Source organism: Sus scrofa, chromosome 13 (assembly GCF_000003025.6).
Source record: "Sus scrofa isolate TJ Tabasco breed Duroc chromosome 13, Sscrofa11.1, whole genome shotgun sequence".
Taxonomy (NCBI): Eukaryota; Metazoa; Chordata; class Mammalia; order Artiodactyla; family Suidae; genus Sus; species Sus scrofa.
This window is the reverse complement of record NC_010455.5, coordinates 61,044,459-61,069,528: the sequence shown is the minus strand read 5'-3', so window position 1 is coordinate 61,069,528 and position 25,070 is coordinate 61,044,459. Positions and strand designations below refer to the sequence as shown.

The 25,070-nt window shown below is 40.4% G+C and overlaps 1 protein-coding gene across 8 annotated transcripts in view; it reads right to left on the bottom strand.

Annotated features, from left to right (window-relative positions):
- ITPR1 (inositol 1,4,5-trisphosphate receptor type 1) overlaps positions 1 to 1,398 on the bottom strand; it is a 330,788-nt gene extending 329,390 nt beyond the window's left edge. For 6 of the 8 annotated variants that reach the window (XM_021069278.1, XM_021069277.1, XM_021069281.1 and 3 more), the window contains exons 1-2: positions 1,146 to 1,397; positions 230 to 305 (exon numbers count right to left, since the gene is read on the bottom strand). The gene's annotated coding sequence lies outside the window, so the exon portion shown is untranslated. Of the gene's footprint in view, positions 1 to 229; positions 306 to 1,145 lie in introns of all 8 variants that reach the window. The other 2 variants (XM_021069280.1, XM_021069282.1) reach the window with 1 other exon arrangement.

Below are 25,070 nucleotides of genomic sequence, written 5' to 3'. Positions count from 1 at the left end.
CTGGCTGCTTCACTTCTGAGCCAGGACCAAAAGCCCTAGGCAGGACCATCCCCTGGTTATCATCAGCTCCCTAAAGCCCTCATCCAAGGTGGTGACAAATTTTGGAGACTGAGCCATGGAATTTCCCTTTCTTTCCTGCTCCCCTTCTCCATGGCTCTTTAGAGAGAACTTAAAATAGGCTAGGACAAAAACTTATTATGGACTACAGCTCTAAGGCTTCCACACTTACCTGACCCAGGTCAGGCACTCTGTTGCCAAAACACGCCCAGCCAGGGGTGCGAGTCCTGTTCCTCTGTAGTCAGCTCCTGCATATTAAGAAAGAAGACTGAATATAAGATTGGCTGATGATGAGTCCCTAATAGAAATTCTCAAATTCCACACTTCCACTTTCTTTAGGCTCTTTCCTGGAGGGACAAACCCCCTCCCACCTACATACACACACACAGGGCCACCGCCACCGCCAAATTTGACGGGTGTGTTGGTGGGATCAAGAGGTGAAGGTTACAGGTAACTTCGCCTATTTGTTTCTAATATGTAACTGATAAGTGAGACTAGGAACGCACAAACTTCCAGTGTGCCGGGAAGATCTGAGACTAAGGGAAGTGTTTGGCAGATCCCAAAGCACTTGTTTCCCGGAGCGAAGGCCAAGTATCTGAAGCCCGCATCCTCATCGGGCGTGAGCTTCGTCCACACTTGGTCCTTCACCGCTCCTCGGGTTTTCTTCCGTTTTTTAAAACCCTCTTCACCGGGACCCCCAAATGCATTATTCTCCCAACCATGCAGCACGAGGGAGGGCTACATTTTAAGAAAGATTATTTCCTTGAGCGGACTCACAGAGGACATCCCCACGCCCCCCCCCCCAAAAAAAAAAAAACTATTTCCTGCAGCTGCTGCAACAGTTTCCAACTTGGGGGAATGCCATTCCAATCCAGAATGGGTAGTCCTCAAAGCCAGGCGATGGAGTTGAGAATTTTTTTTTTAACCTCAAATGAACCCCCCCCCAAAACGTCCTCAGTAAAAGAACCCCCAAATGCACGCAAGTGCATGCAAATCCACCAAGAACTACCAAAAAGCGAGGCAAAAACTTCTGCGCCCGGGGGGACAGTACCAACTCCCCGCGCCCTCCGCCCGGCCCCAACCTCTACCTTGGTGCCCGGGGAGCCACGCCGGTTTGGGGGAGCAGGGCGAGGAGAGGGGTTAGCGGCTGCTGGGTAATCCCATGTCCGCGAAGAGGGAGCTCGTTCCGTTAGGATGGAAGCGGAACACCCACACCTCCTCTCGGCGTGCGCTTTCTCTCTCTCCACCCTCTGCCTCCTCCTCCACCACCACCACCTCCTCCTCCTCTCCTCCCACCCCAGCAAGCTTGAGGAAACGCTTCAGCAGCACATCCACATGGTTACTGCACTTTGAAGCGGCTCCTGGCAGCTTATATAGGCCGGGAAGCTCCCTGGGCAATGTAGTCCGAGCCCAGGGTCGTGGCGGCGCCTGGGGCCGCGGTGACGAACTACAAGTCCCAGAATCCCATGGGCTACCGGGCTGAGCTCTAAATAGACGCGCGCGGGGACAGGGAGGGGCGTCCTGCCCCGCGCCGAGGCTTCAAACCCGGTTCAGTGCTGGGAGCTGGCTGGACTTGGAGACGGCGACCCAAAACTACCCCTGGAGGGCGCCCCCAACCCTTGGGGACGCTCCTCCTTTGGCTGTCCCCTTTCCCTAGAATCCAGGTGTCCCTGGTAGCAAGGGGCGAGAGGAGCTCGGATTTCTGCTTTGGGAAGTTTTTACAAGCTGTTACCCACCCTCCCCCCGCTTTGAGTACCAGAGCCAAGAATTTCAGAAATCCAGGGCACGAAAAAGCCAGTGTTTGCGGTCAAGGATTAAAGGCGCGAGGTTGTCTTTATTTAATCTGCTCCGCCCGGTTCGGGTTTGCACAGAAAATTAAGTCTGGGAGCAACACTAGCAGGGACGCTGGCAAGTGGCTAGAGAGCACTTTCCTGAACCCGAACTGCATGTGTCTTTCCTCGCCCCGCAGGAGGTATAGAAACTTAAGCCTCTCGGTGTACAAATAAAGGAACCGAGTTTTGACTTGCCAGGGCTGGGATTGGGAAGCAGAAAATAAATACAAACCGCGACCTCGGTCCTGACCCTGCTTCTAGCAGCCCCTCTGCTCCTGGGAGCTGTAAATGCTTAAGTAAATAAACCGCAAACCAGAAAAACAAGGGCTTTGGAATGAGTAGCTTACACAAAGATGCGCGTTCAGGCGGGGTGCCCTCCAGCAGCTCCCACAGGGGCTTCGGGGGCAAGATGGGTTTCAGCTCACTGCTCAGGAGAGCCTGGACGTCCCGGGTTACAATCTGCTTCAGACTCTGGTTTTTGGAAGAAGGGCAGAAGCTAAGTTCGGAGGCCAAGTCTGCCAGATGCCCTCCCTGCCTCAGACGATGTGCGTTCATTGCAGAAACGTTTCCTGAGAATCTACTGGGTGCCAGGCACTGGGGCATGGTAGTGAGCCAAAACCACATCATAGAATTCCGAACAGACACAGCTTGCCACCGCATAGATCTGCTGCAACAACAATGGTAATAATAATTAGGCAGATTTTATTGAGTCCAGACCACATGCACTTTTCATGCTTAAAGCTGTTAAGTTTTAACAACCGTAGGCATATGTATTATCCCTATTTGACAAACGAGGGCTCAAAGAAATCAGGTAACTTCCCAAGATGACACCATAATTTAAGTAGTGCAGCCTGGATTTCAATTCCAGTCTATAAATGTACCAAGTCCTTGTCTTTGGGGAAATCCATCACCACTGCCTTAAACAGCCTCCCTCCGCATTTTAGGAGTAGCCTCTGAGCCCTTGGGCAAGTCATCTTTATCTCTTTGCCCTAGTTTTGCCATCTTAGAGGAAGAAAATCATCACAATTTGCCAACTTCCTCTCAGGATTACTTGATACAGAGTCAACAGTGTTGTGGAACTTCAGGAACAAATTAGGGGAGCACCATGGCAAATAATTATTTCTGACATTATAATGCCAAATCTAATAATAATTACTGAAATTTGCTGGACACATCCCATGGGCCAGGCATTATTCCAAACTTTTTACATATATTATCTCGTCAAATCCTATTAACAAACCACATTTTTTACTTAGGACACTGAGGCACAGAGGGGTTAAGTAATTTTCCTCAAGTCACACAGAGGGTAGGCGTCTGACTCCCAAAACTGGGACCTTAACTACTACCCTCCACAGCTTCCCCAAAGTAAACAAGAGCATTGTATTTTTCTGCTCATATAAGCATGTATATGCATCTGGGAATGGTTATCACATTCACTCTTCTCCCCTCCTCTCTTTCACCACTGTCCTCTGGTCCCTAGGCACTAAAGCCTTATTCCTAATGCCTCAGGCTACCACTCCCATCAGCAAGAATCTCCCCCACCTTGTCACAACAAAGGGGTCCACACCTCTCCCATCTGTCCCCTCTCTTCTTCTCCCCCAGGAAAACAATCTGTTCCATTTCTAAAGGGTTTTTGGCTCTACTAATTCAAACAAATTCAACAAATCAGTCTATGCAAATGTGAGTAGTAAATACTAAAGGATGATTTTTTCCTGTGCTTCTAACTCAGAAACACAGTGGGATTTTTAACATGGGTTTGCTGAATAAAACTTGATGGTGTCTGAAAGCAGGAGTTGGGTGATTTTCATAATAACCATGTAGTGGACACTTGACCTTTAGCTGCTTCCTTCACTGTCTTCCTGCCTAGATCACAAATTTCACTGAAGGCAGGATCTGTATTTTATTTTATTTTATTTTATTATTTTAACAGCTTTTTTTTTTCCTTTTCCTGTCTGTGCCCACGGCATGTGGAAGTTCCTGGCTCAAGGTTAGAACCTGTGCCACAGCAGCGACCCAAGATGCTGCAGCGACAAGGCCAGGTTTTTAACCTGCTACACCACAAGAGAATTCTACAAGGTCTATATTTTATTCCTGCTTATATTCCCTACTGTCCCTAACCCAGCAAGCCTTAGTCCTCTGGGCATTTTTGTAGATATGTTTAAAAAATGTTTTAACATAAGGTGTGTCAGGCATATGGCAGGCTAGATGAACATAATTTTTGAATACACAGATCTTATAGGCCATTTGCATCATAGACAGTTTACCTATGTGTATGAAAAGATCCTATTTCAACATTTTGCAACTGGCCTCAGGTTCTGGAAGCTACTAGGTCACCAGAAAGTAGTTTTGCCACATTTGTCTATGATGATGTATAATGGATGATTGCTGATAAAGTATATCATAATAAAAAGGCCACTGCTCAATTCATTCGCCATTATCCAGAAAGAGAAGGAGGCTTCTTTTTCTTTGCTGTGTGTGTGCGCTTTTTTTTTTTTTCCTGGAAGAATTTTCTAGACATTTTCTTTCCATTACAGTAACCACTAGCCATTTAGGCATTTAAGATGTGGCTAGTTCTAAATGAGATGTGAAGTAGGTATAAAATACACACTAGGAGTTCCCACTGTGATTAAGAATCCAACTGCAGCAATTCAGGTTGCTGCAGAGGTTCAGCCAAGCGCAGTGGGTTAAAGGATCTAACATTACTGCATCTATGGCATAGGTTGCAGCTGCAGCTTGGATTCAATCCCTGGGCAGGTAGCTTCCATATTCCGTAGGTGTAGCCATTGAAAAATTAGTTAATTAATTAAATATGCATGAAACTTCAAACTTAGGACAAAAAAATCAAAATATCTCATTAATAATTTTTATATTGATTGTATGTTCAAATGATAATATTTTGGATAGATTGAGTTAAATAAAGTAGATTATTAAAATTAATTTCACCTGCTTCTTTTTGTTTAATGTATTACTACAATATTAAAAATTACATATAGAGTTTATATTATACACTATGTGACAGAAATGGTCTAGAAAATCAAGTATCTGATTCTCAAGATCCAATTTGAGATGACAACCAACCCTGAAAATGGCCCTTATGACTTTGCCCTAGAAAACACCCTATACAGGGAAGTAGAAGGGTTTTGTCGAGTCAGGATACTGTCCTAGACTGCACAGAAGTCTGAAGAATAACCAAAACTAGCACATGAGTCTACCCCAGGGAAGCCCTACAAATAGAAACAGGTTTTCATTGGCAGTGTTTAGCTGAAAACTGCAAATGAATTAAGTTCCCCAGAAGCCCACCCTCAAATGCTATCCTGATTAAGACAGCAAGGAATACTAGAGAAAGCAAAGATCAGAAAAAAATGGGTTGACACCCAGCTGCACTCTTAATATCTGTGTAACTGTGGCCAGTCACCTAGCCATGCAGAGGCTCAGTTTTTTTGACAGGGTGAAGCCAATAATCCCTGCCCTGCCAACCTCACCAGTTCAAATGGGTCATTGGACATGAATGGGTTTGCCAGCTCACTCTAGCTATACCAAGAGAGCAGTATCAACAAGCAAGGAGAAAATGTTTATGTGTCATGATACTCCAAACCAAACTTCAGACTATTGGGGCAGCACTACTCCCAATTTTCTTCCAGACAAAAGATTTTAATTTCCTATGAATGTCACAATGACCCTTAAGTGCTTTTGTTAATAGCTCTCCAACTCACTCTTAAGTGGCAAGATAGAATAAATGATGCTGCAGACAAAGAATTCAACCTGATGTTGTTGTTTTGTTTCGTTTGGCCCTGATTTGTTACCTACATGTTGCATCAAACATGAGCGTTATCAGTAAAGAGACATAGCTGCTGTATAGCCAATCTCCCAACTAGTCTCTCATGACCATTGTTCATTATTAACTTTTTATGTTAGAGGGATGAAGTTTACAGCATCTTATATAACCCATGGACATTTGCCCCAGCGCAACACAGATGCTCACAATTTTAGCATCAGTTCTTGGAATTTATTGTACCAATCCCCTAAAATTCATTCACAGTTATCACTAGAAGACTAGGTCTGCAAAGTCCTCCTACTTCCCTGCATAGGGCATTTTCAAGGGCAAAGTTATAAATGGCATTTTTCAGGGTTTGTCATCATCTCAAATTGGATTTTGAGAATCAGATTCTTGGTTTTCTAGATCAGCACTGTCCAATAGAGTATAATACAAGCCCCATATTGTCTTTTGGCTCCATCTTCCTATGATACTGGCTCTCCAACAAGACAAACTCTTTGAAAATAGGGACCAGGTCTTTTTTTTTTTTTTTTTTTTGCTATTTCTTGGGCCGCTCCCGCGGCATATGGAGGTTCCCAGGCTAGGGGTTGAATCGGAGCTGCAGCCACCAGCCTACACCAGAGCCACAGCAACACTGGATCCGAGCCGTGTCTGCTACCTACACCACAGCTCACGGCAACGCCAGATCGTTAACCCACTGAGCAAGGGCAGGGACCGAACCCGCAACCTCATGGTTCCTAATCGGATTAGTTAACCACTGCGCCACGACGGGAACTCCGGGACCAGGTCTTATATTTGTATTTCCTTTTCAATAGCTTGCTCAGCTTTGGATAAAGAGTAGGTGCAAGGCATTTAATGGTTAATGCACTACTGGAACCAAAGAGTGGCCAGAAAAAAAAAAAAATGACCCACAGACACATAGCAGCCCTACTTGAAATAGAAAAAGTGCAGCTGGCATTTGGACAAGAGCAGAAGAGAAAGTGATTTGGTAGCGAGCTAGGAAAAGGAAGACGTTTTTCCCAAGACCAAGCTCTGAGGCCAAGAGAAGGCATGAACAGGGATGGTCCTCTATCTGCCATCCAATCTCTGGAATTTAAAAGAGAATGCATGTCAGTAATCTTGCAAATAGAGGGAACATGGGCAAATTGTCAATGATGTAAGGCCCAGGATCAACATAAGAGCTACTGAAGAATGAAGAAATTGAGGAGTTACTACCATTTTATACATGAGAGTGGCAGCTACGCTATCTCTGATGATTGCTGCCAACATTATCAAGAACCATGAAAGCATATAAAGAGTGCTATTGCTTTCTTACACCTTATCTTCCTGTGATGCATGCAGAAACAGGGCTGTATCATTAGCTTAGACATTTCCCCTATCTTCTGCCTTGCATCTGTAAGACTATCTTCGTAAACTGCTCTGGTGGCCAAGCTAGATCTGGGGACTCGAAGAAATTTTGGGAAAGACGTTGTTATCTTATCCTGCTGTTTCAACTGAGTGGAAATATTTTTGTCAAAAGAAAAACAGAAAGCTTTTTAGGGCTGCACTTGTGGCATATGGAATTTCGTGGGGCTGGGGGTCGAATCGGAGCTGCAGCTGCTGGCCTACACCACGGCCACAGCAATGGCAGATCTCAGGCGCATATACAACCTACACAACAGCTCATGGCAACGCCAGATCCTTAACCCACTAAGTGAGGCCAGGGAATGAACCCGCATACTCATGGATACTAGTTGCGTTCATTACCATGGAGCCACACAGGAACTCCCAGACAGCTCTTCTTTACAGAAGAATTCAGCTAATACATGTAGAAGGAATGATAGATTTAGAAAATCATGATTTTGCAGTATCCAGTGTAAACATTTACACAGATATCAATAAATGCCCAACCTCCCCAGGAAAAATGATGGAGAGAAAGATTATATATATATATATATATATATATATATATATATATGTATATATATGTGTGTGTGTATGTGTATATATATATATCCCTTGAAGATCACTCCACACACTACCCACTCATTATGAAGTAGAAAGTGAAACTTTACAGTGAAGAAATATGGCAATCACCCACATTAACCAAGTAATCAAATTTACCATCAAGACTATTGAGACAAGCAGACACTATTTACATCCAGCACACAATATCACATGTGAAATATTCTCACCAAAAATATTTGAGCACACAGTGAAACAAACCCAGAATATGTGGCTCTCCACAAGACCAATAGTCTGGACTCTTCATATAAGACTGTGTCATGGAAAATAGAATAGCAGGAGGACTATCTGGATTTTAAAAGACTAAAACAAACATCACAACTAAATGCAACCTGTGAAAAGTGACTAGATCCTGAATTGAAAGAAATTTTTTAAAAAAACTAAGGAAAACTGGAAAATTTTGAATCTAGACTGTATATTAAAGAATATTGTGAAATTATTAATTTTCTTGGATGTTGATAATGGTATTATGGTTACGTAGGAGAATACTTTTGTCCTTATCAGATGTACTCTAGGTTGTTTAGAAGTAGAATCTCATGGTGTCTAAAACTCACTCTCAAAAAATGCATAATTACTTAATCTTAAGAAAGTATCATTTATGTATTTGTACTTGCCTATCTTATTTAACAATCTGAAATCTTGCCACATTTATAGATACTTCTATGACCAATTCAAAGCTATGTTGGAGAATTATTTTCTGCCTTTGAAGGTAATAGTTAAGGGCAATAAATTATTTTAAAATCCCATTTAACTTTTTAGGTAAATTGCAAAACAAATTAGTTACTATAACTATGCAAATTTGTGTCAAAATTGTCCAAGTTATGAGTAATTCCATTTATTGCCGTATGTCCTTCTTAGGTTCTTTTCAAGCCAACCATAAAAGCAAAACAAATATTGCATGAGAAAAACGAAATGGAAAACAAGAATTTTTTCAGCCTTCATTATTCCCTTCTCCTGGGAAAGTTATTTAATGATCAATAGACCTGGTCACTAAACCAGGCACTGAAATCTACTTAATTCAGTTACCAAATCAAGCAGAACCGGCAGCTTTTTCACTTCCCCTGTTATATCAGTGTATCCAGACTCAAGCAACTTAACTGTCTGCTTTTGTTCACACTTAATTTTGTTCCCAGATTTAAAGGAGCACGGTCCTCTAATTGTAGTTTTGGGATGAGAGTAATCTGTATCATGAGTTCAACCTAGATGGAGAGTTTGAGGTTAATCCTTCACAAAACAGATCAGTGAGGGAAGGTCAGCCCAGATCAGTGGAGGGTTGAGGGACAGAGTAGAGGAATTTAAACAGGAACATTTTAGTAGTTGCTTAAGTACCTGACTGTTGGTATTAAACTGAAATTTGATGGTTACCTACTCTGGGCACCAGGAAGAGTGGAAAAGACTGAGTAGAGTGCAAAGTGTTGCTATCTGCTTTTTTCTTTTTTTGGCTACTCCTGCAGCATGTGGAGGCTCCTCAGTCAGGGACTGAACCCACACCACAGCAATAACCAGAGCCATAGCAATGACAACTCTGGTTCCTTAACCTACTGAGCCACCCTTTATCATTGCCCTCCCTCCAAAGGAATTTCAGATTTTCTCTTTTTTTTTTTTTTTTGTCTTTTGTTGTTGTTGTTGTTGTTGCTATTTCTTGGGCCGCTCCCGCGGCATATAGAGGTTCCCAGGCTAGGGGTTGAATCGGAGCTGTAGCCACCGGCCTACGCCAGAGCCACAGCAACTCGGGATCCGAGCCGCGTCTGCAACCTACACCACAGCTCACGGCAACGCCGGATCATTAACCCACTGAGCAAGGGCAGGGACCAAACCCGCAACCTCATGGTTCCTAGTCGGATTCGTTAACTGCGCCACGACAGGAACTCCGGAATTTCAGATTTTCAAATGTGATGTTTAGAGAGTAGCAAATAGGAAGATTGGCTACTTTTTAAGCCTAAGCTGTAGCCCTCAGCAGGTCTTCCATTCCATTTTCCTTCATTGTTTCTTCTTCCTAGTGATATTTTGTAGCTGTGACCTAGGAAATCACCTAGATTCTGTCCAGGTCTTATGGCTTCTTTACTTTCTCCATCACCATCCAGGCACCTGTCTGTTCATATGGAATATTTCTCCATTAAAGGTACACATTATCAGGATGATCCTTTGTCATTGAAACACTTATATTGAATATAATATAGCAAGTGAAGGAGAAAAATATCTTCTTCCAAGTAGTTACTCTACTCAACTTTCCCTGAAATAAGCTCTTTTAATTACATTTACATTTACTGTGCTACCTCTTAAGGGGTAGGAAGAGGAGGCAGAAAGTGCATCTATTTTAAAAGCAGTCAGAGTTTCACTCAGCACCTGTGATATCTTGATAAATAGATGAAGTTGGCAATCCTTGACACAAATGAGCAATTCTATAAAGATAAGCATTCATTAGAAAAATAATTGAACACCATATAGAACTTTAATCATCAAAAATAAATATATTTAGGAGAGAAAGATTATTGTTTCCTAAAGAATCCCATTCATAGGAAAAGCAAGGCCTTCCTTTCTGAGTTTTTGAATATACTGTTTGCTACCTCAATGAAAAAAAACGTACAATAAGGCTCAATGAAAATAATTCCATGTAGTAACAGGTAAATATATCTGGTCTTTTCAAAAAATGGTTCTGGTAAGAATTTACTAATTATTTCTATCTTGTGTATCACTGAATAATCATTTGACCTTGAGAAAAAGCAAAATGTTTAAGTTCATATGGTTTTGGAAAAGTTCTCTTGGTTTGAGAAATAGGGTGAAAGCAGCTATTACAAAGATCTTTGTATTAAGTCTGTTGCTCTTGCTTAAAAAAACTGAACATTCTGACCCCGAATCAGTATTAGAAATTAGGTTCTTAGATTAAATTAGCCTTTATTTCTTTTCCGCTTATTTTCAGAACATTATCACAAGGGAAGCAGCACCAATATTTTTTTTTAAAAAAGGGGTGGAGACTACTTATAACACTAACCTATTTTGGAACCATATTTTGAACCAATAGAGAGGCACTTGGTGACATGCCAATCCATATTCAAAGTAAAGGAAAAGGAAAAACACTGTCATGTTTTTCATGGAATAATTCCAAACCAGCAAGTCATTAAAATGTCATTAATTACAGCATTACATTATAATCTTACTTTGTGTCACTATCTCACTTAAAATGTAGTAAAAGCAAAATATCTTGGGGAAATGAGAAAAACAGTAGAGTTGCCTTAAAAAGTCTAATGGTGGAGGAAGGGGGAAGAAGTACTAAATTCCTATCACTCCCCCATAGAGAAGAAGCCTGTTCAGGAAGTACAGGAAACTTTTTGCTTGTGGGATAGAATACCCTGCTATAAATGTGTCATTGGCAAATGCTGGCACCATGAAGCACAAAACAGCAAAGGGAGCTGGCAGATTTGGGTAGAATTTAGAATGCATGGGTGGTTTTCAGAATTATTTCCAGTGCTATGTTCTCTGCATTCCATGGGTTCCCCAGTTCCTCCCACAGTGCCTCGCACATGGTGGATACTTAACATATATTAATTAAATAAACGTATGAAGTCAATATATTTCTTAACATTATGTAAAAGCATGGGTCACTAAGGATCAGTTAAAGTTGTACTGCAGATCCCCAAAGTCTTATAAACAAACAAGCAGCCCTGGTTATTTAATATTCACCTCCAAGTCTTAAGAAAAGTGTATTCATTTAAAATCCTTTATTAAATTAAGACATAGCCCAGTAAGCTATCTGTATCCTAGACAGGCCAAACTTCAGAAGCCAACCATATCTGCAAGTAGAGTAGAGTCAAAAATGCCTAGATTTTTCTACTCCTAGGTATCACGTATCTACCCAAGAGAAATGAAAATGTAGGGCAATACAAAAAGTTGTACACAAATGTTCATGGAGGCACTATTTATAACTGACCAAAGTGAAAGCAACCCAAATGTCCATCAACTGATAAAAGGATAAAATATGGATTATCTATACAATGGAATATTATTTAGCAATACAAATAAATGAATTACTGACAAGTACTATAACACGAATGAATCTTGAAAATATTATGCTAAATTACAAAAGGCTACACATCATATGATTCTATTTATTGTTATATGATTCTGTTTTTGACACATCTAGAATAGACAAATCTATAGAGACAGAAATCAAATCAGTGTTTTCCTAGGCCTGGCAGTGAATGGAGATGGTGAGAAGAATTGGGGGTGACTGCTAAAGGGGTAAGATTTCTTGCTGAGGTGGTGAAAATGATCCAGAATTGACCATAATGATGGTTGTACCCCTTTGTAGTTATGCAAAAAACCATGCAATTTTATACTTTAGCTGAGTAAATTGTATGGTATAGGAATTATTCCTCAATAAAGCTACTGAAAGAGAAAAATACTAGATTTGAATCCAAGAACCTGTAACTAACTTAGGTTAAGTTACTTCTTCAAAAAGAAGGCAACAAAATGTCTACCTCATGGGGTTGCTGCTATAATGATTAAATGAGATAATTCTGGTGAAAAGTTTCAAATATAGCAAGGACGTAAGTGGTAGTATTACTGATTATTATAGGACACTGGCCTATTCACAGCCTTGCTGCTGCGAACCATGCAGGGTGTACATCTCAGGCCCCAGGATCCATAGCCTGGAGTATAGCTGAATGTGAAAATGTAATCTTGGCCAATACTGCTCTTTGATTTTATGTATGTATGTATGTTTAGTTTAGTTCTATATTTTCTTCTTCCTCTAGTTTTTTTACTCAATGAATTTTATTATATTTGTAATTGTACCACCATCATCACAACCCAATTTTACATTTCCATCCTTACCCCCCAGCCCATCCCTTCTTCCAGTTTTATTGAGTTGTAACTGACATACGGCACTGTATAAGTTTTAAGTGTACAACCTAGTGATTTGACTTACATACATCATGAAATGATGACTACCATAAGTTTGGCAAATAACCATCATCTCATATAGATATAACAGTAAAAGTTTTTTCCTTGTGATGAGAACTTACAATTTACTCTCTTAATGACTTTCATATATAACATACAGGAATGTTAATTATATTTATCATGCCATACATGACATCCTTATTGCTTATTTATCTTATAACTGGAAGTTTGTACCTTTTGACCACCTTCATCCTATTCCCTCTCCACTTACCTCTGGTAACCACACATCTGATCCCTTTTTATATGAGTAGTTTTTTTTTGAAGTACAATTGGCCTAAAACACTATGGTAGTTCCTGGTACATACCATAGTGATTCCATATTTCTATACATTTCAAAATGATCACCACAATAAATTTAATTATGGTCTGTCACCATATAAAGACATTCCATAATTATTCACTATATTCCCCATGCTGTACATTTCATAATCATGACTCATTTATTTTGTAGCTAGAAATTTGTACGTCTTAACTTCCCTCTCCTCTCTCCACCTACTCCCCTCTGGCAACCACTTGTTTGTTCTCTGTATCTATGACTCTGTTTCTTTTTGTTATGTTTATTCATTTGTTTTGATATTTTAGACTCCACATATAAGTGAAAACATAGTATTTGTCTTTCTGTCTGGCATTTCATTTAGCATAATGCCTTCTAGTTCCATTCCTATTGTTGCAAATGGCAAGAATTAACTTTTCATGGCTGTGTAATACTCCATTGTATTCCACACCTTGATTATACATTCATCTATTGATGGGCACTTAGGTTGGTTCCAAACTTTGGCTGTTGCAGTGAAAATAGAGGTACATATATCTTTTTGAATTTACTTTTTCATTTTCTCTGGCTAAATATCCAAAAGTGGAATAGCTGAATTAGAGAATAGTTCTATTTTTAATTTTTTAAGCAACTTCCATACCATTTTCCATGGTGATGGCACCATTTACGTACCCACCAACAGTGAGTGAGAGTTCCCTTTTATCCACAACTTTGTCAACCTTGTTGTTCATTATCTTTTTTAATAGCCACTCTGACTGGTATGAGGATATATCTCTTACTTAACATTTGTTTTTACCTGATGATCGGTGATGTTGATCATCCTTTCATGTGTCTGCTGGCCATCTGTTTTCCTTCTTTTGAAAAATGTCTATTAATGTCTGCCCTCCTTTAAAACTCACATTTTTGTGGGGTTTTTTTTATATTGAGTTGTATGAGTTCTTTGTATATGTTAGATATTAGCTCCTTATCAGATTTGCAAATATCTTCTCCCATTTGCAAATATCTTCTCCCATTCAGTAGACTTATTCATTTTATTGAGTGTTTCCTTTCTGGCATAAAAAGCTTTGTAATTAGATGTAGTCCCATTTGTTATTTTTGCTTTTGCTTCATTTGGCTGAGGAGACACATCCAAAAAAAAAAAAATATTATTAAGACATCAGAGAGTGTATTGCCTATTTTTTCTTCTAGAAGCTTTATGGTTTCAGGAGGTCTTACATTTAAGTCTTTAATCCATTTTGGATTTATTTTTGTAAATTGTGTGAGAGAGTAGTTCAGTTTGGTTATTTTGCATGAAGCTGTCCAGTTTTCCCAACATGATTTATTGAAAAGACTGTCTTTTCCCAATTGTATATTCTTCCCTTCTTTGTTGTAGATTAATTCTCATGTAAGTGTGTGTTTGTTTCTGGGCTTTCTATCCTGTTCCATTGATCTATATGTCTGTTTCTGTGTCAGTACTAAACTGTTTTGATCAATGTAGCTTTGTAGCATAGTTTAAAATCAGGGAATGTGATACCTTCAGCTTTGTTCTTTTCTCTAGATTGTTTTGGATGTTCAGAGTTTTTGTAGTTTCATACAAATTTTAGAATTGTTCATTCTAATTCTGTGAAAAATGCCATTGGTGTTTTGATAGAAATTGAATTGAATCTATAGATTTCCTTGGAGAGTATGGTCATTTTAATAATGTTGATTCTCCCATTCCATGAGCATGGTGTATCTTTCCTCTGTATCATCATCAGTTTCTTTCATCATTGTTTTATAGTTTTTTGAGTGCAGGTTTTTTACCTCCTTTGCTAGATTTATTCCTCAATGTTTTATTCTTTTTGATAAGATTGTAAATATAATTGTTTTCTTAATTTCTCTTTCTGTTTTTTTTTGGGGGGGGTGGGGGGGGCCAGGGACCAAACCCACGTCATAATAGTTACTAGTCGTGTTCATTAACCACTGAGCCAGGATGGGAAGTCCTTAATTTCTCTTTCTGATGGTTCATTGTTAGTGTATAGAAATGCAACAGAGAGGAGTTCCCGTCATGGCTCAGTGGTTAACAAATCCGACTAGGAACCATGAGGTTTCGGGTTTGATCCCTGGCCTCACTCGGTGGGTTGAGGATCTGGCGTTGTGGTGAGCTGTGGTGTAAGTCACAGAAACGGCTCAGATCCTGTGTTCCTGTGGCTCAGGCATAGGCCGGTGGCTACAGCTTTGATTAGATCCCTAACCTGGGAACCTCCACATGCCATGGGTGTGGCCCTAGAAAAGACAAAAAGACAAAAAAAAAAAAAAAAGAAAGAAAGAAAGAAATGCAACAGAGTGCTCAGCACATAGCAAGAACTTAATAAATGAGACATTATTAGTTAATACTACCATCTATTATTATTATTAATAATGCAACTTTACTCATTTAATCAAATAGCTGGTTATACAAAGCTATTTACACAGTGAAGTCCTTTAGCTGAAAAGCAGTTTGTATGAAAGATACCTGGTAGTGGACATTTTAGAAGGAACTTATACAGTCCTTTCTTTTGCTGATGGAGGAACAGACACCTAAAGATTCAAGAGTCCTTTCAGTTCACAGGGACAAACAGAAGCTGTGTGTGGTTGAGAAACCACACTTCCTGAGCCCAGGCTGGAGCTCAGTCCACTGACTCTGTGGGATTGAAACTTCTAAATTAACACAGCGAATTTTTCTACCTAGTCTCTTAACCAGCTCTTTGTTATTAGTTTTTAAACAGAAGTCATGGCTAAAATCCTAATGGTACTATTTTTGTATTATATCATTTTAATTATATAAATTTTATTATATAAAATATAATAAATTAAATAAATCTAAGTGGGTATGGAGAAAAGGGAACCCTCCTTCTGTGTTGGTGGGAAGGTAAACTGATACAACCAGGTGGAAAAGAGGATGGAGGTTCCTCAGAAAACTAAATATAGAACTACCATATGATCCAGCAATCCCACTCCTGGGCGTATAGCTGGACGAAACTATCAAAAAAAAGATACATGCCCTCCTATGCTTATTGCAGCACTATTCACAATAGCCAAGAAATGGAAACAACCTAAGTATGCATGAACAGATGAATGGATTAAGAAGATGTGATACATATATGCAATGTAATATACTCAGCCATAAAAAAGAACAAGGTACCATTTGCAGCAACATGGATGCAACTAGAGATTATCATGACTGAGTGAAATAAGTCAGAAAGAAAAAGACAGGAGTCCCTGCTGTGGCTCATTCGTGTTAAAAACCTTGCTAGTATCCATGAGGATGTGAATTTTATCCCTGGCCCTGCTCACTAAGTTAAAGGATACAGCCTTGCTGGGAGCTGTGGTGTAGGTTGCAGACATGGCTCGGATCTGGCATTGCTATGGCTGTGGCTTAGGCTAGCAGCTGTAACTCTGATTCAAACCCCTAGCCTGGGCATTTCCATATGCCACAAGTATAGCCCTAAAAAGCGAAAGAAAAAAAAAGAAAAGGGAAGGAAGGAAAAGACAAATACCATATGATATCATATATGGAATCTAATTTATGGCACGAATGAACCTATCTGCAAAACAGAAACACACTCACAGATACAGAGAACAGACTTGTGGTTGCCAACGGGGAGGGAGGAGGAAGTGAGATGGATAAAGAGTTTAGAGTTAGTACATACAAATTATTACATTTAGAGTGGATACACAATGAGGTCCTACTATACAGCACAGGGAACAATATCCAATCTCTTGGGATGGAACATGATGGAAAATAGTAAGAGAAAAAGAAAGTGTGAATGTGCGTGTGTGTGTATACATGTTATGTGCGTATATATGTATGTATACTGTCACCATGCTATACAGCAGAAATTAACACAACACTGTAAATCAACTGTACTCGAATAAAAAATTTTTTAAAAAGAAAAGAAATAAATCTATTTATTTTAGTAAGGCTTTATTGTACTGAGTTATTGGCCTGTCCATCAATACGGTCAAGTTCCAACAGGAAAGAGATAATTTTCCATGGTGAAATCACAAGCATGTCCTGGGTTCCCAATGACCTAACCTGTTCTGTTACTGTGACCCGGAGAAAAAATTCCTCCAAGAGGAACGACAATGAAGTCATTCTGTGGGTGATTTTTTTGTTTGTTTGTTTTGTTTTTTCACATGCCGGTAATACTACTTACTCTAGAAATGGGAGGGAGAAAAGCTCACAATCCTTACTTTTTTTGGTCAGATTTCCCAGAGGAGTGAGCATGGCACGGTTCCTTTTTCTTTTCTGCTATTATTTTCAAGTTAATTTGCTTCTGGTCCGGTGTACTTTTACTCATTTCTATAGACATTGCATCACACCCAAATGAGCTTCCTCTTTCTATTGTTAGACTAATTTTCTCAAAATATTTTAAAACTTTCTGCTTCCTCTTCATTCTGTTTTGTGGGTGAAGCTTTTTTTTTTTCAGGCTCTTTCCTCCAGGAGTCCTCTTGAGTTACAAAGTTAAGTGATATTCTGTGGGCGGGAGACTTTGAGAAGGTTTTGACAGTTGTAGGAGGACAGTTCGTGGGATGACGTTTATGGTCTGCTGTTGGCTTATCTATGGATGTGCTTCTGGTGTCTTGTAAGCTACACTTAGTAACTTGTCATTAATAATGACAGTCATAATGATAAACACATTATAATAGAGACCTTTTTTTGAGGTCTTACTATGTGTGCTAATTGCTTAGATCACTCTATTTAATCTTCATCGAAGTCCTAAACAGTGGATTTTATGAACCCTATTTGATAGATGAATTCCAAAATGTTAGTAAATTGCCTAATATGATTCAACTTGAGAGTGGTGAGGCTGTCTGAATCTTGAAGTATAATCATTTTACTCATTATACCCCTTCTTCCCAAACTGTGGTCCTCAGACCAGTGGCAAGAGCTGTACCTACGAAGAGGTTAGAAATGCAAATTCTCAAGTTGTGTCCCCGATCCGCTGAATCAGAAATTCAGGGAGTACGGCCCAGAAACCTATGTTTTAACCAGCCCTCTGGATGATTTTGAGGGATTCTGAAGTTAGGCAATCAGCAGCAGTTTGCTATAATTTATAGGCCCAAAGGCATCATACTTAAAATTAGGGAACTGAGACGTCTGTCTGGGAAATGACCCTTGGAACTCTGGGTTGCCTGGCCAGAGGTTCCTTTCTCTCAGAGGGAGGTCTGAGACTTCCCCTGGTTCCAGAGGCCCCCAAGATCTCCAGAGTTCAGTAGCTGGCCTTTCTCCGAATTCCTCTAAATAGCGACCCCCTGAGCTCAGACTGTCTGTGCCTAAACCCTAAAGGGTTATCATGACCCTCCAATTCCAGTCCTAACCCCGGGCAAAACCACTCTCACACTTTTCTAGTGATGAGGGGGTGTGTGAAGGTTGAGGGGTAGAGTGCCCTCTTGGTGCCTAGACCTACCACGGTTCAGCGGTGCCCAAGCCAAAGCACACTGTCCAACTCGCCAAAGGCTGCCCTGTGCATCTGCTAACCATCTTCTGTGAATCCCAGCCTACCTGGAACAATAATGCTGGAACTGAAATATGTATTCATGTTAGTTTCCTATTGCTGCCATAATAAATGATCACAAACTTAGTGGCTTAAACAACACAGATTTAGGAGTTCCAGTTGTGGCACAGCAGAAATGAATCTGACTAGTATCAGCGAGGATATGGGTTCAATCCTTGGCATATCTCAGTGGGTGGAGGATCCAGCATTGCTGTGAGCTATGGTGTAGGTCACAGACATGGCTTGGATCCTGTGTTGCTGTAGCTGTGGCTCTGATCTGACCCCTACCCTGGGAACTTCCCTATGCCACAGGTGCAGCACCCCTCTCCCCCCCAAAAAAACCCCACGGATTTATTATGTTATGGTTCTATAGGTCAGAAGACCAACATGGGTCTCAGTGGGCCAAAATCAAGATACTGTCCTTCCTTTCCCCTAGAGGAAAATCTGTTTCCTTGCCTTTTCCTGCTTCCAGAGGCTGCCCACATTCCTTGGCTTGTGGCCACTTTCTATATCTTCAAAATCGATAACATTGCATCCCTCGGACTGTTCTTCCATAATCACATTTCCCTCTGACCACAGCCAAGAGGGGTTCTCTTGCTTTCAAGGACCTATGTGATTAGATTGGGCCCATCCTGATAATCTGGGATGATCCACCCATCTCAAGGACTTAACTTCTTCATTTCTGCAAAATCACTTTTCCCATGTAAGGTAACATATTTACAGGTTCTGAGATTGGGATGTGGACATCTTTGGAGCTATTATTTTGCCTACCAGAGTCTTCTTTTGTAGCAAGGGAAATGTTCTTTATTGTGGAAACTATAGTTGCAAATTTCAAGAGATGGGAGCAAGAAAATCAAATGCATTCATATATTATATGTCATTTAGAGGCATATGCAAAGCCACATTACCTTGATTCCAAGATATTTTACTGAAATATATATCTTTGCTTTGAAAAAATTTTTTGAGGGAAAAGGAAGCACTGCCACATTATAAGTATCCGTAGCTCACAAGATACATCAAGATTTCAGAAATAATTACTTAACCCTCTCCTAAATAAATGCTGGGACCCAATTGACCCAAGCCAATTTTTGAGTCTGATTCCTGGATGCCCTCTATTATGTTAGGGTCTCAGTGATATCCATGCTTTGGGGTTACAGACCCCTGGACAACCAGTGGTTATAAGGATTGGGAGTTCATTCAAATGTTAAGCATTGGCTTAAGCCCAAAAAGGCAATATATGTCTGTACCTTCCAACTATATATAGGAGCTTTAATATGCAGTTTCATTTGCTAATAGACTGCCTTCATAGCAGTATCTTGACATTCCATTTTCCAAAAAAGTGGATACTAAAAGTAAAACTTACATAGTACGAGCATCTGAAATATAAACATACATTTATATTTTATATATATTGTGTATATATATGTATTTCTATTTCTATTTCCATTTAAGCTCTACTTGAAAAAGTTGTGACTCGTTCTTCTCCTTCATTACATTTGACTTTCCATTTTTCACAGCCAGAAGAGTCTGTGAGGTGGATGTAATAGCACCTCCATCCAACAGTTATGCAACAATCCACTTTAATTCACTCAAGTATTTTAGGCATATCCACTAGGTGCCAAGCACAATTCCAAGCACTAAGGATATAGGAGAAAAGAAAACAGATGAAAATTCTTGCCCTTGTGGAACTGACATTAAATAACTTAAAACACATGACATACTTAGACCATTGCTTGGTACATAGGAATAGCTCAAGACTTATTAGTTCCTATGATTATTATAATTATCAACTTATGTAATATCTAAAATGAGCATTCAATAGTGCTTTAACAAATAGGACACATTGCTCTGTAATTTAGAGTAAAAATGAGACGTCTAAAGAGGCAGAAACATTTTGCCGTGGGGTTCTTTCATTAGGCATTCTTTAGTGTCATTGTGTGGTGAAATCACTGGATTGGAAAGCCTGTTAACAGACACATTTTAGTTTTGCTAGTTTTGTGCTCAGCCAATGAGAACAATTTATATGGAGAGAAATTTTCATTTTGTTTGTTTTTTTCCTTTTTTGTGTGTTTAAACATTTCCATCTTATATATCTCTCCCTCCTTTATAGCTGAATATTGTTGTGCACTAGGGTTGGGGCCACAGATACCAGCATGCTCATAACCAACCCTTCATGGCCTCAATACTGTAGGACAGCCTCTTGGACTTGTAGCTGTGTTGTTAACACTCAAAGTGACACTATTTACCATTCAGCTCTCACAAAGAAAAAGCCTGGTTCTCCAGCTCCTCTTTCTTCCCCCACACTCCGCCCCAAGCCAATAGGAGCCAATGGTTTTTCTGTACTTGAGTCACATTGCCATCCCTGGTACAATCAGTGTAACTAGAAGTTTAGGCAAAACTGTCTTATGCAGCAGAACCACTTAAAGCAATGGTTGGTGGGCCCACCAAAGACTCAGGAGGTCTGAGGTTGGGCCTCATCCCATTTACATTTCTTTTTTTTTTTTTTCTTTAGTGCTGCACCCGCAGCATATGTAAGTTCCCAGGCTAGAGGTCAAATCAGAGCTGCAGCTGCTAGCCTACACCACAACCACAGCAATGCCAGATCCATGCCATGTCTGTGACCTACACACTACAGTTCATGGCAACGCCAGATCCCTAACCCACTGAGCGAGGCCAGGGATCAAACCTGCATCCTCATGGATACTAGTTGGGTTCTTAACCAGCTGAGCCACAACAAGAACTCCCCATTTACTTTTCTGACAAGTTCTCATATGCTGCCAATGCTGCTGATCCCAAAAGTTTGTCACTGACAATGGCCCTCATAAGCTAATCTGCTAGAAGTACTCCTTTCATACTTGTACTGGGAGGAGCATTTTTCTCTTAGCAATGCTGGGGGCTTGGCAAGCTCTGTGATTGACAACTCCAGTAAAACCTATCATTTCCTTCTCCAGACTTACTATCCATTTCTCTTCCTGGTGTTCCTGAATACTGGTGATAGAAGATTAGAAGAAGATAGAATGCCCCCAAAGAAGTTCAGAGCAAGCGAAAAACACTTTATGTGCCTTTGGGGAGAGAGAGGAAGGAATAATGTAAGAAATCACAGTCCTGGTTTCTCTTCCAGATCTCACAATGCTGCCCATCCACCTTGGATAGGGCTTTAACCAGTTCATGAATTCAAATGCTAATCTCTTTCAGAAACAGCCTCACAGACACACCCAGAAATCATGTTTAACCAGATATATGGGTATTTTGTGTCAGGTTGACACATAAAGATAACCATCATGAGCACTACATGGGGAGGCTTTTCCTGCTCACTGCATCTTCCTGCCTCCTTCCTTTCACAGGTGTCAGACCTGTATGGCAGTCTGGAGCCTTTCAATGCCTGTCCTTCTGTATCCCTTTACTCCTCTAGTTTTCACAGTTGTTACCACCGATAGATCTCCCACATTTCTAATTACATCTTGGCATCTGCTTTTGACAGGAACCACCCTGAGTAGTTGGTACTGGAAGTGCTCTTAGAAAGCAGGTGATAAGATGGGGCTTGAGGACAGGGTCACCCACTGCCTGGCTGGCAAGAAGGATCCCCATTTGTTGTTGTTGTTGTTGAGATAAGAGTTGATATACAACATTATATAAGTTACAGGTGTACAACATAGTTTTTCACAATGTTTAAAGGTTATACTCCATTTATAGTTATTACAAAATACTGGCTGTATTCCCTGTGTTGCTCAATATATCTTTGTATCTTACTTATTTTATACCTCCCCCTTCCCTCTCACCACTTGTAACCACTAGTTTGTTCTCTGTAACTGTGAGTCTGTTTCCTTTTAGTTATGTCTTCTTTGGAAAAATGTCTGCACAGTTCTTCTACCCATTTTTTAATTGAGGTTTTTTTTTATATTGAGTTGTGGAGCTATTTATATATTTTGGATACTAACCCCTTATCAGCTATATCTTTAGAAAAATATTTTCTCTGGTTCAGTAGGTTGTCTTTTCCTTTTGTTGATGGTTTCCTTTGATATGCAAAAGCTTTTGCTTTGTTTTGTTTTGTTTTTTTAGGGCCACACCCATGGCATATGGAAGTTTGTAGTCTAGGGGTCGAATCAGAGCTGTAGTTGCTGGCCTACACCACAGCCACAACAATGCCAGATTTGAGCTGCATCTGTGACCTATACCACAGCTCAGGGCAATACCAGATCCTTAACCCCTGGCCTCGAACCTGCATCCTTGTGGATACTAGTCAGATTCCATTCTGCTGAGTCATGATGGGAACTCCTGATGTGCAAAAGTTTTTAAGCCTAAGTACATGCCATTTTTTTTGCTTTTGCTTTTATTTCCTTTGCTTTAGAAGACTGATACCAAAAAAAAAAAAAAAAAATTGCTATGATTTATGTCAGAGTGTTTTGCCTATGTTTTCTTCTAGAGGTTTTATGGTTTCCAGTCTTATATCTAGGTCTTTAATCCATTTTGAGTTTATTTTTTTATATGGTTTTACAGAATATTCTAATTTCATTCTTTTATATGTAGCTGTCCAGTTTTCCTAGCACCACTTATTGAAGAGGCTGTCTTTTCACCACTGCATATGCTTGCTTGCTTTTTGTAGATTTATTGACCATAAGTACGTGGGTTTATTTCTGGGCTCTCTATCCTGTTCCACTGATCTACTTTTGCACCAATACCAATACCATATTGTTTTGATGACTGTAGCTTTGTAGTCTAACATCAGGGAGCCCGATTCCTCTAGCTCTGTTCTTCCTTCTCAGAGGATCCTCATCTTGAGTGGTATGTGGGGCATGGAGTTTCCCTGGCACAAGGTGGCAGCCCAGCTGCTAAAATTTTTACTAGTGGTGACCTGGGAAAAATATACACATGGAAAGGAGTGTCTCTACAAGTGTGCTGATTTGGGAATTGAAAGATGTAGAAAAACAGTGCATCCAAGGATAATGAGATTGGCTGGTTATACTATGTGGCATTGACCCCCTACAGAGGGACAAGGAGAAATGAAGACAATTAATAAACAGTTAAAAACCAAGTGTGAGAGGAATGGTGCAACTGGTGAAGGATCCAGTGTTGTCTCTGTTGTGGCGAGGGTTCATTCTCTGACTCTGCACAGTAAGTTAAGGATCTGGTGTTTCCACAACTGTGGCATAGGTTGCAGCTGTGGCTCAGATTTAATCCCTGGATGGTAACTTCCATATGCCATGGTTCAGCCAAAACAAACAAACAAAACAAAACAAGCAAAAACCTAAATGTGAGAGCCAGAGGTCTCCTTGGTAGCTGTGTAAGAGCCAATCAAGCTGAGTGTAGGGAGGCTGATGATCTAATCGTTAGAACCCAGAGCTCCAGAGATGTCTGGATGCTTAGCCAAGGCAGGCTTCCTATGCCATAGTCAGGGATCAGGTTGGATAAACCTGGGACCCAGAACAGGGGGCAGGGTCATGTGGGTGGAGGCCCCAGAGCCTGCAGAGAACCCATAGCGAGTACTGAGAACAGGCAGTCCCCATGTGGGAGAATGCTGCAGGGCCATCTCTCTGGTGAGGCAATAGGTCCCCCTCCTCCTCAGGAACTGCTCCTGCCTCCTGTGTGCCTGCCAGGCTTTAAGAGGCTGAAGTCCCAGGATAGCCAAACTGAAGAAATCCTGGGCCTCATAAAGGAGAATAGAGCATTCACCCTAAAGTAGATGTGAGAATCAACTAGAATGGTGAAGAAATTAGAATCCCTCAGGCATTACTGATGGGAATGTAGGCTGGTACAGCCACTTTGGGAAACTCTTTGGCAGCTCCCTCAAAAGGTTAGACAGAGTTGCCATATGACTAAACAATCACACTCCTAGTAAATACCCAAGAGAAATGAAACATATGTTCATGCAAAACTTGTACCTAAATATTCATATGTTGTTCATAGCAGCATTATTCATAATAGCTTAAAAAGTGGAAACAATCCAAATGTCCATCAACTGATGAATGGATAAATAAAATTTGGTATCTTGGCCATAAAAAGGAAAGAAGTGCTGATATGTGCTACACCACAGTTGACTCTCAGAAATATAATTCTAAGCAAAAGAAGCAAGTGCAAAATATACACATATTTTACGATTTTATTTGTAAGAAATATCCAGAATAGGCAAGTCTACAGAGAGAGAAAGTATACTAGGTGTTACCTAGGGCTGGGTTGGGGGGTGGGTGAGGGGATGAAAGAGGACTATTAATAAAGTCTGGAGTTTCTCAGGAAGAGATTAAAATGCTCCAAAATTAGACTGTGGTGATGGTTGTTTAATAATGTGAGTACATTAAAAACCATTGAATTACTTACTTTGAAAGTGTAAATTATATAGCGTATAAATTATCTCAATAAAACTATTTTTTAAAGGAATTAGGTAGCACATACTCACCAGAGACAGGGGAGTAACCCTGGGCCTAAACCGTGTGGGTATTTGACTAAGGGTCTAAAGCACAAGAATAGTGGGCAAGAATGTATTGATTTGGAATGACTCACTTTGGACTTGGAATTTCCTGCCTTGGCAAGGACTCCAGGGAAAGGGGCAGACTCACTGCCAGAGAGGTTCTTAGAAGCCAGGAGAAAGGCGTGGCTCACCCTAAAGGAAGGGGAAATGCATGGGTTGCTAATACAGATGGAGGAAAGGACTTGAGAGTTCGGGGAAGTAGGAATCC